The sequence below is a fragment of the Delphinus delphis genome, chromosome 11, assembly GCF_949987515.2.
Source record: "Delphinus delphis chromosome 11, mDelDel1.2, whole genome shotgun sequence".
NCBI lineage: Eukaryota > Metazoa > Chordata > Mammalia > Artiodactyla > Delphinidae > Delphinus > Delphinus delphis.
Genome location: NC_082693.1, coordinates 91,567,549 through 91,577,601, shown reverse-complemented (window position 1 = coordinate 91,577,601; position 10,053 = coordinate 91,567,549).

Genomic DNA, 10,053 nt, shown 5'->3' with positions numbered 1-10,053 from the left:
TTATTTGTTTATGTCACTGTTAGGCCTTCTGTTACTGTTAGTTGACAGCATTTGTAACTGAGGTCTTAGGACTCCCAGCTCTGTGTTCCTTCTGCTGTATCATTGTGTCCAGAACTCACTGAGCATGGGGTGAGTCACTCGTTTCTGCTTTGCAAATTGGCTGAGGACCAGAACCCCTTCAGATAGGAAAGAGAAACCTCGAGGGAAGTCGGTGAGGAGTTTTGAAACAGGAAGAACTGTTAGTTGTGGGCAGGAGCTGACAACATGGCGATGCTCACTCATTTGACAGCAGCCACTCCCATGGACCCTCCTGGTGCCAGGCCCAGGCTGGGTATCAGGGCTTGGGTGCATTATATTTGGCCTCTTGCAATAAAATCATCATCTGGTGGCAAAGGAAAGCACCTGCCAGATAATTCTGCTTCATTTGGGGCTCTCTGTCTTGGAGCCTGGCTTCTCCTTGTGTCTTCTTCCAAAGCAGAGGCCTGGGGGTCACTCTGACTTCTCCCATTCTGTCCCCCCAGCATTCACTGGTCACCAAGCCTGGAAAATTCAGCTTCCCAATATCTGTTAAACCTACCCCTCATCTGGCCCACTGCCACTCCCTACTGTAGGTCTTGCAACCATCCCCTGGACAGTAGCTACGGCCTCCTCACTGGCCTCCCTGCCTCCACTCTCCCTGCCTTCTCCAACCTTCATCGGGAAGGCTGGCGGAATCTTCCTCATTTACAAACGTAATTACGCCACTCAGATGCCTCGGTGTAGCGTTACCATGATCCTAGCAAGTACCTGGCACCTAGTGGATGCTGATAAATGTCTGTTGTTTATATAAATGAATAAGCAGGTGAAAGAATGGACTTTAAAGGAGAGAGAGAGAGACCCAGCCCTTCTAGTGACCCAGCTGGGCCCAGCCTTCCAGCATCCTCACCATACATGAGCCATCTTGGACGTGCCAGCCCAGTCGAGTCCCCAGAGGACGGCAGCCCCAGCCAGCACCGTGTGGAGCAGAACAGCTGCTCCACTGAGCCCAACCAACTCACGCAATCATGAGAGATGACACCATGGTATACTGAAACAATGCCTCTTCTGAGGCCAAAGTCCTTGCTGTCTCTTCCTTTGATCTCTTACTTCTCCCTGCTACCCTCTTAACTCCTCCACTGCCCAAGAAGTATTCACCTCTGGGGACATCTGATTCCACCTAGGCCTCATGGGATGTGCGAGGCCGGGCAGAGTAAGCTCTGGGGAGTGAGAGAGATCTAGGATAGTTCTAGAAGACTTTTGAAGGCTTTGAGAAAGTGAGATGATGAGCAGTCATCCATGTAATCTGAGGTCCAGATCAATTCAGTTCCCACGTGCTAAGACTATGCTCTGTGCCAAGTGGCACTGGGAGCTGGAGGTGCAGAGAGGGGTGAGACCCAGCCGTCTGCTCCCCAGGGGCCCAGAAGCCAGTGGGAGAGACAGACGTGTAAATCAACACCTGCCACGGGGTTTGATCAACATACCACAAAAATGTACTCAACAGCAAACGGAAGAGACCCTGGTTTCAAGGTGCCAGGTAGAGATGTTTCCGCCCCCTCACCCTGGCTGAAAAGCAGCACAAAACAGAAACACAAACTCTCTTCTTCAAAGAAACCAGGAGACACCTGTGACCCCAAACCGCAGCACGCAAGCACAAAGAGCAGATGGAGGGGTGGTAAATGATTTAACAGGGCCCAGGAAAGACAAACCTAAGTGCCTGCTGTTCCATGGCAGGGTGGGGTGGGAGGCTTGGAGATGGGGAAGATGCAACGAACTGGCCTTACAGAACCACAAGGGGGCTCCAAATTAGGGGACCCAGATACCATAGATGGCGAGGCAGGAGCCTGAAAACAGGTGGGTTGTTTGGAAGTCTGTATAAGGAGCAGTTAGACCCCCTGGTCCTCTCCCCTGCGCTATGCAGCCTGGCAACAACCCTTCCCTAACACGGGCAGGGAAACCCAACTGGAGAGCTCTGGACCCAAGGACACCAGCCGCAGAGCAGGTGCGGGTGAGGCTCCAGACTGATTATTGGCAATGTGGCAGATTTGACTGCACTTAGCAGATAATCACTCCCTCCATCCTCTACCTCTGGAGGAGGAGTGTACTTCCCCGCTCCACTGATGCTGCCTCGGCCATGTGACTTGCTTTTGGCCAGTGGGATATTAGCATATGCCTCACAAGGAGAGATTTGATGTGCTTGCCCCATGTTCTCTTGTGCTGACAAAAGAACAGGCCCTGGCAAGCCTGCTGGTTCTAAGAGTATAAAAGAAATAGGGAGCAGGGGTGTCCAGATGACCTGCAGACCTGCAGCTCAAAGCGGATCAGCCTGGCTGAGCCCAGCCTACATCAGCCAATCCCCGCTGACCTGAAGGTGTGTAGTGAAATAAATGCTTATTGTTGTGTACCACAGAGGTTTTTGTGGTTATTTGTTACACAGTAGTAGCTGACTGATATGGGAGCATTCAGTGAAAGTCTGAAGGCTTAACAGGGTGATCCCAGCTCCCTTCCCTCACCCAATTTAGGAATGCAAGCACCCAGGCATACATTCATCCCAGACAGGAAGCTGTGGATGGGATCTGACCACCCCAGTGAAAAGTCTTACAGATGCTGACAGCTGGTGGCATCTGGATGTTCTTGACAAAACGTTCAGCTGTTCCTACAGAGGTGTTCACTATTTTGCAAGCCCTGTTCACTATTTTACATAGAGCTTCCAGTCCAATTTTTAATGCTTTATTCTGCAAGGTGAATGGATAACCAAAGATGACTGTTTAATTGAGGAAAGTTCTAACATGAAAGAGATCCAATGAAACAAATAGAAAAAAAGGATCTAGCAAGAAATAGAGACAATGCAGTGATCAGAAGAAAACTTTAAAGAAACCATCACTGCTATCCTTAGAGAGAAAAGGAAACATATTATATCCACAAATAAATACAGAATGCCATAACACATGAATAATCAGGAAACAGAGAAGAGCTCTTAGAAATTAAAAATACGTTGATTAAATTTTTTTAAAAATAGAGACGCTGGAAAATAAAATAGAGTAAAAAAAAAAACAAACCACCTCTCAGAAGATAGAATAAGATGGTAAAAGTAAACAATAAGAAAATTAGGGCTTCCCTGGTAGTGCAGTGGTTGAGAGTCCGCCTGCCGATGCAGGGGACATGGGTTCGTGCCCCGGTCCGGGAAGATCCCACATGCCTCGGAGCGGCTGGGCCCGTGAGCCATGGCCGCTGAGCCTGCGCGTCCGGGGCCTGTGCTCCACAACGGGAGAGGCCACAACAGTGAGAGGTCCGCATAATGCAAAAAAAAAAAAAAAAAACAAACAAAGAAAATTAAAGGATTACAAAAATGGGCAGAAGACCTAAATAGACCTTTCTCCAAAGAAGATATACAGATTGCCAACAAACACATGGAAGGATGCTCAACATCAACATCACTAATCATTAGAGAAACGCAAATCAAAACCACAATGAGTTATCACCTCACACCGGTCAGAATGGCCATCATCAAAAAAATCTACAAACAATAAATGCTGGAGAAGGTGTGGAGAAAAGGGAACCCTCTTGCACTGTTGGTGGGAATGTAAATTGATACAGCCACTATGGAGAACAGTATGGAGGTTCCTTAAAAAACTAAAAATAGAACTACCATACGACCCAGCAATCCCACTACTGGGCATATACCCTGAGAAAACCATAATTCAAAAAGAGTCATGTACCACAATGGAACATGGAAGCAACCTAAGTGTCCATCGACAGATGAATGGATAGAGAAAATGTGGCACATATACACAATGGAATATTACTCAGCCATAAAAAGAAATGAAATTGAGTTATTTGTAGTGAGGTGGATGGACCTAGAGTCTGTCATACAGAGCGAAGTAAGTCAGGAAGAGAAAAACAAATACCGTATGCTAACATGTATATATGGAATCTAAAAAAAAAAAAAAAAAAAGGTTCTGATGAACCTAGGGGCAGGACAGGAATAAAGACGCAGCCGTAGAGAATGGACTTGAGGACACGGTGTGGGGGAAGGGTAAGCTGGGATGAAGTGAGAGAGTAGCGTTGTCATATATACACTATCAAATGTAAAACAGATAGCTAGTGGGAAGCAGCCGCACAGCACAGGGAGATCGGCTCGGTGCTTTGTGACCACCTAGAAGGGTGGGATAGGGAGGGTGGGGAGGAGATGCAAGAGGGAAGGGATTTGGGGATATATGTATACATATAGCTGATTCACTTTGTTATACAGCAGAAATTAACACAACATAGTAAAGCAATTATACTCCAATAAAGATGTTAAAAAAATAAAATTATACAAAAAAAAACCAACAACCCAGATAACCAACAAGGACCTACTGTATAGCACAGGGAACTATATATATATATAAAACTGAATCACTTTGCTGTACACCTGAAACTAATACAACATTGTAAATTAATTGTATTTAATAAAAATTAAAAAATAATCAAAGGATTAATCTAGGAGGCCAGTAGTAAAATAACAAAAGTTCCAGAAGGAAATAATAAAAAATCTTCCCTAGAACTGAAGAACACAATTCTTCAGATTAAAGTAGTTTGCTGCCCCAAACACTTGCTGTTGGGGGGGACATGACCCAAGCGTTATAAAATTTCAGAAATTTAGGGATAAAACAAAGACCCTAGAGGCTTCCAGAATAATGAAAAAAGCTACCTAAAGTTACACACAAAATATTGAAAATAAGAATAGGGCTGGAAGCTAGAGACATGAACAGATGCCTTCTACCATCTGAGTCAAAGTCTAGATCCTCAACCTAGAATTCTAAACCCAGGCGGGCTATCAACAAGTGTGAGAGGAGAATTAACAATTTTCAAACCTGCATCCTTTCTCAGGAAGTTACTGGAGGGTGTAGGCCAACCAAATAAGGGCGTAAACCATTGAAGAGGAAAGTGTGGGATTCCAGAAACAGGACGGAACATAGGAAGAAGATGAAGGGAATCGCTGATCTGATGGTGGAGAAAGAATCCCAGGGTGCCAGCTGTGCACAGGCCTGGGGGACAGCTGGGGCAGAGAGGAGGAGTTTAGGAGTCTCCAAGAAAAAATTATCCCTGAGATTAGACCCTGGAAATTCCACTGTGCGGTTTTTATGAAGCTACAGGAGTGTATGGAAATACTTAGTCCAAGAAAACTAAAATTTTTTTTAAAAAAAACCTTGAGCAAATGAAAAAATGAGACAATTATTAACTCCTGGTTGAATAGGAAATAATATGTACACTGCATTAATAATGGAAACACTGAATATGCATTTAACGGAAAATACATTATGTTGAGAGGAGAGGGAAAAGGGACCAGAGTGTGCAAGAAATCTAAAAGCTTCATTTTCCTTAATATGAAGTCAGTAGATAATAGGTAAAGTTGGGGATTCAAGTGGTAGAAAAATAAACTGGCTATTTAACAAGATGGAGATAAATACAAGGAGAAATAGCTGAGAGGGTGGAACTGCCTCTGGGATAGAGGATGGGTCAGGGCCACAGGAGAACTCCTATTTTTTGCTGTTATAAGTCGTTTTTAGCACTATTGGTTTTTAAAATTTACTTGCAAACAGTACTTTGATAAAAACATATTAAAAATAATTGCGTTACAGATGAAAAGGAAGCCCAGAGGAGGGAGCGTCAGAGAATGAAAAGGCTTCAGAGAGGGCTCCCCTGAGCAGCTGTTGCCCTAAACCTGTTGAAGGATGAAGAGAGGGCCAGGGAACAGCCTGTGCAAAGGGCCTGGGGCATGTGTGTTCAGCCCGAAGGCCATGGCTCTTAGAAAGAGAGGAAGGGTGAGTGGGAAGAGAAGCAGGCAGAGGCAGCTTACATGGGCACCCAGCCAGAGCAGGCACTGCAGATTTCGTTCTACAGCAACAGGTGGCCCTAGGATGGTCTCGAGGAGGAAGCAACTGGCGTGATTTGTTTTTAACAGGTTCTTTCTCCTTGCTGAGGAGGGGGTGAGGGCAGAAGCAGGGGGACCAACAAGAGGTGATGGTGGTTTGGCCCAGAAGGGAGGCTCCGGGGATGGAGAGCAGCGGACAGGTTAGAAAGATGAGAGTTCGAAGTAAAAGCAATAAGGCTTGGTGCGGGGAGTGGTGGGGACAAGCTGACAGGCATTTCCTTCATTTGACCTTCACGTGAAATTTTGGGGCTGGGTGGGAAAGGGAGCACATTATACTGAAGAAGGTGTGCAGAGGAGTTTTTCAAAGTTATGCTGCTTGACTGAAGCAGATCTGGGGCTCAAACTCACCTGCCCAGTCTACTAGCCCATCTCTCCCGACTGCAGGAGGTGTCCCTGGGAAGGGCTGCTGGGTAAAGAGGTTAACTGATTCTAATTCCCAGCAATCCTATGCAGTAGGTCTTGAAGAAGAGGAACTGAGGCTCAGAGAGGTTAAGTCACATATCCAAGGTCACACAGCCAGTAAGTGGCAAAGCTGAGATTCAACCCCAACAGGAGACAGCCGGGGCTGATGAACCAGAGGACGCCCTTAATAGGGACTTCTGTGACGAAGCCGCAGGGGCTGGGCTGGGAAGGCGTTTTGGCTCATCTTAGTTGAGAGGACAGACCTCAGCATCGGTAGCTGATCCCCCAACCCTGCCCTGTGGCCGGCTCTGGCCTGGGCATTGTGGAGGAGAAGGAGGCGGAAGAGGCTTTGTCCTGGCTCTCAGGGAGGGAGAAGCCTGGGCCCCAGCTCCTGGAAAACCTCCTGTCCGACGGCAGAGGCACAGTCATTGGTCTTGGGGAGCCTTCCAGTCTGAGGGTGGAGACATGGCCCTAGTTTTAAGGAGCCCAGGGTCTGATGGGGGAGACATAACATTATTCTGTCTTGGGGAGGCAGGCCCGGCAGCCCCTCCAAGACACCAGGGACAGACTGAGGTGCCAGGTCCAGGCCTGCAGTTAGAGGCGCTTGGGCTCCAGGACCTCAATGCCAGGCAGGGCAGGGCCACCTCACAGCTCCCAGACACCCCCAGAGCTCACAGCTGTGGAGTTGCACTTTCTCTTTCTGTCCCGCCATCCCCAGGAGGAGGGGCTGATCAGGGGCGCCAGAGTGACTTTTGCTTGGGGAAGGCGCCTGGGTGGGGGTCAGGATCTAACTCAGATCACAGCTCCCCTAGCCTGGTGCCCAGGAACCCCCGCCACTTCTCCAGCCTCCAGCCGACATTCAGCAGATCAGTCTCCCCTCCTCCCCTACCCTGAAGCTACCCATGCATTCATGCAACCATCCATCCATCCATCCGTATCCATCCATCCATCCACCCATCCTGTTCTCCTCATTGAACGTGCAGAGCCAGGCTGGTGCCAGGCCTGGGGACATGGTGGGGACGCACACAGAGTCCGCCTTTCTGGAGCTCACAGCTGAGCACAGAAGACACGGCCCCCTGAGCTGAATCTTGATGAACTTGGATTAGAGGCCATGTGAGGCCAGGGTCGGGGTTGGGGGCTCTGGGACGTCCAGGGGAGGGGCCTGGCTGGTCCAGGGCAAGGGAGCATCCAGGAAGAGGCCCCCTGAAGGAGGACTTCCTCTCACACGTGGGGGTGGGGAAGGGTGAGGAGAGTGGCCGGGCGGAGGGTACCGCCTGTGCAAAGGCCCTGAGGAGGACCAACACTTTCTCACCGGTTCCTGACTGGTGAGCCTTTGAAAAACATAAACCGGGTCACAAAACTCCTCTGCTCACGCCCCACAAGGCTCCCAACACACAGCCTGAGAGGACCAGGCCCTATGTGGTCTGGCCTCGGCGGCCTCCCCGCCTCCCTCCTCTCCAGTCACACTGGTCTCCTTCCCGTCCCTCAAACACACACGCTTGTCCTCACCTCAGAGCTGAGCGCCGCCGTCCCACCCCATCTCTCTCACTCCTCAGAGAGGCCTTCTGAGCTCACCCGTCTAATGAACGAAGGAAAGACCAAACAAACGAATGAACTAGTGAGGCCGGGTGTGCCTGGAGCATAGGTAGGTGAAGGAAATCAGCAGAGGAGACCTGGGCAGGCGGCAAGGCAGGGAGGGTGCAAAGCCTGGTGGGCTGCAAGGGGTGGGCTTTATTCTGAGCTGCTGAGAAGCCACAGGAGGGCCTTGGGCGGGGGAGGGACAGAGCCGTGGACACTGCCCCCCTCACTCCCAGGAGCTGCCTCAGAGCCCACCCACTCCTCAGGAACTCGAACAGACAGATCACTGGCGCCTGGAGGGAGGGCCTTGCTGCGGGGTGGGGGGGCTCCGGGCGGAAGCGGTGTCCCCCCTCCCCCGCCTTTGTCCTACTGTGTGCTGCAGCAGTCAGAGCGCCACCTCTGCAAGAGCAAGGCTCTCTGAGGGCCTATAACACACCAGCCCTGGGGACCTAGGGGCACAGTCAGTCCAGCCCTGGTCCTGAGGAATGGCCGAGTGTGGAAAGGGGCCTGGCACATAGTAGGTGCTCAATAAACACTCCTTTCCTTCTTCTCTCCCTTCCTGGCTGTTATCCTCCATTGCCTTCTCAAAACGGGTCAGGCCGCTCAGGTGGGCAAGGTGCTTAAGAGCACGCCTTTGGCGTGAAGCCGTCCAGCCTCTCCACTCACTAGCTGTATGATCTGAGTAAACTGCTTGCCCTCTCTGAGCCCCGGCTTCCTCACCTGGAAACGCTAACACTGCTCACCATAGGCGGTGTGGTGGCCATGAAGCTCGGTGATATGTGTGAAGCAGCCCGCTTCGGAGGAGGGCTTCATAAAAACCGTGGTCATTACTCACTGATCCTTATGCGCTTACGATGCTCTTATCCAAAGAGGAACTTAGGAGTGATCTAGTCCCATCTCCCCATGATCCAGATGGGAAAACTGAGGCCCAGAGAGGGGACAACTTACCCATGGTCACATGGCTGGTTGGCACAAGCTGGGGTACGGCGTCCAGGGGCAGCCAGGCCTGTGCTCAGGCTCCAGACAGAGATCTTAGGGGTCTCTGTCCAGGGGGATCCAGGGGCCAAGTCTGGCTTACCGCCTGTTTCTGTATAGCCTGCCGGCTAGGGCTGTTTTCTACAAACCAGAACTCCGATGAAGCAAAATGTTACCCCTCCAAAAAAAAAAAAAAAAAAAGAATTCCACCCTCGTCAGTAGTAGATCTGTATTAACAACAACAGCAAAAAAGTCCTCAATTATTTATCATTTGAAATTTTGTCAATGTACAAAGAGTGGAAATTTGTGTTCTCCTGTATACTGGCTTTGATGTCGCCTCTTGGCCCCCAAAGCCTGAAATAGTTCTTCTTTACCCTGTCCTTCTATCCCTCACCCTGCCCGGGGCTCTCCAGACTCAACCAGTCTCAGGGCTGATAACCCCCATCCGGCCTTCCTCTGCGGCTGGGGAACCCGGACCGTAGGACTGTGTACTCCCCACCCAGTGCTCGCCCCGTGCTCCCAGCCCTCCTTGCGGCACTGGCCTTGGAACCCAGCTGTCACCCTGGGGGACGTGTGCATGGTGGCCTGGGCGGCGTCCCACCACTGGCTCTCGGACCCCAGCTGCCCTGAGTACCACGCTCTCCTTTCCAACCCCTTTCTGGGGGAGGCAAGGCCAGCGTGGGTGGCTGAAATCTCCCCGGTAACAGGATCTGCGACCCCTTCCAGCCTCCTCCCCTAACCTGCTGCCCCTCCTCCCTCACCCGCACCTGCGCTCCAGCCCCTCCTCCCGGCCCCTCCTCCGGGCTCCTCCCGCACCCCACTCCTGCTCCCTCCTTCCCTGGCTCTCCATGTCACCATCTGTGGCACAATCCTTCTCTGTCACTCTCCCTGCCACCCCCTCCTTCTCCTCCCTCCTTCCCCGCTTTCTCTCCCTGCATCTCTTTCTGCATCCCTCCCTCTCGCCCCTTCTCTCGCTCTTTCCTCCTCTTTCTCTTCTCCTGTCACGCATTTCTCATCACTCCCCCTCATTCTGGCTTTCCACCCACTGCCGTCTTCTCTGTCTCTCCCTCTCTCTCTACCTCCGAGCGACCCCCCTTTCCCCTCTCTTTCTATTGGCTTTTTATGGTCCCCTGTTCCCCATTTCTCTTCTTTTTCTTGGGAGGCTT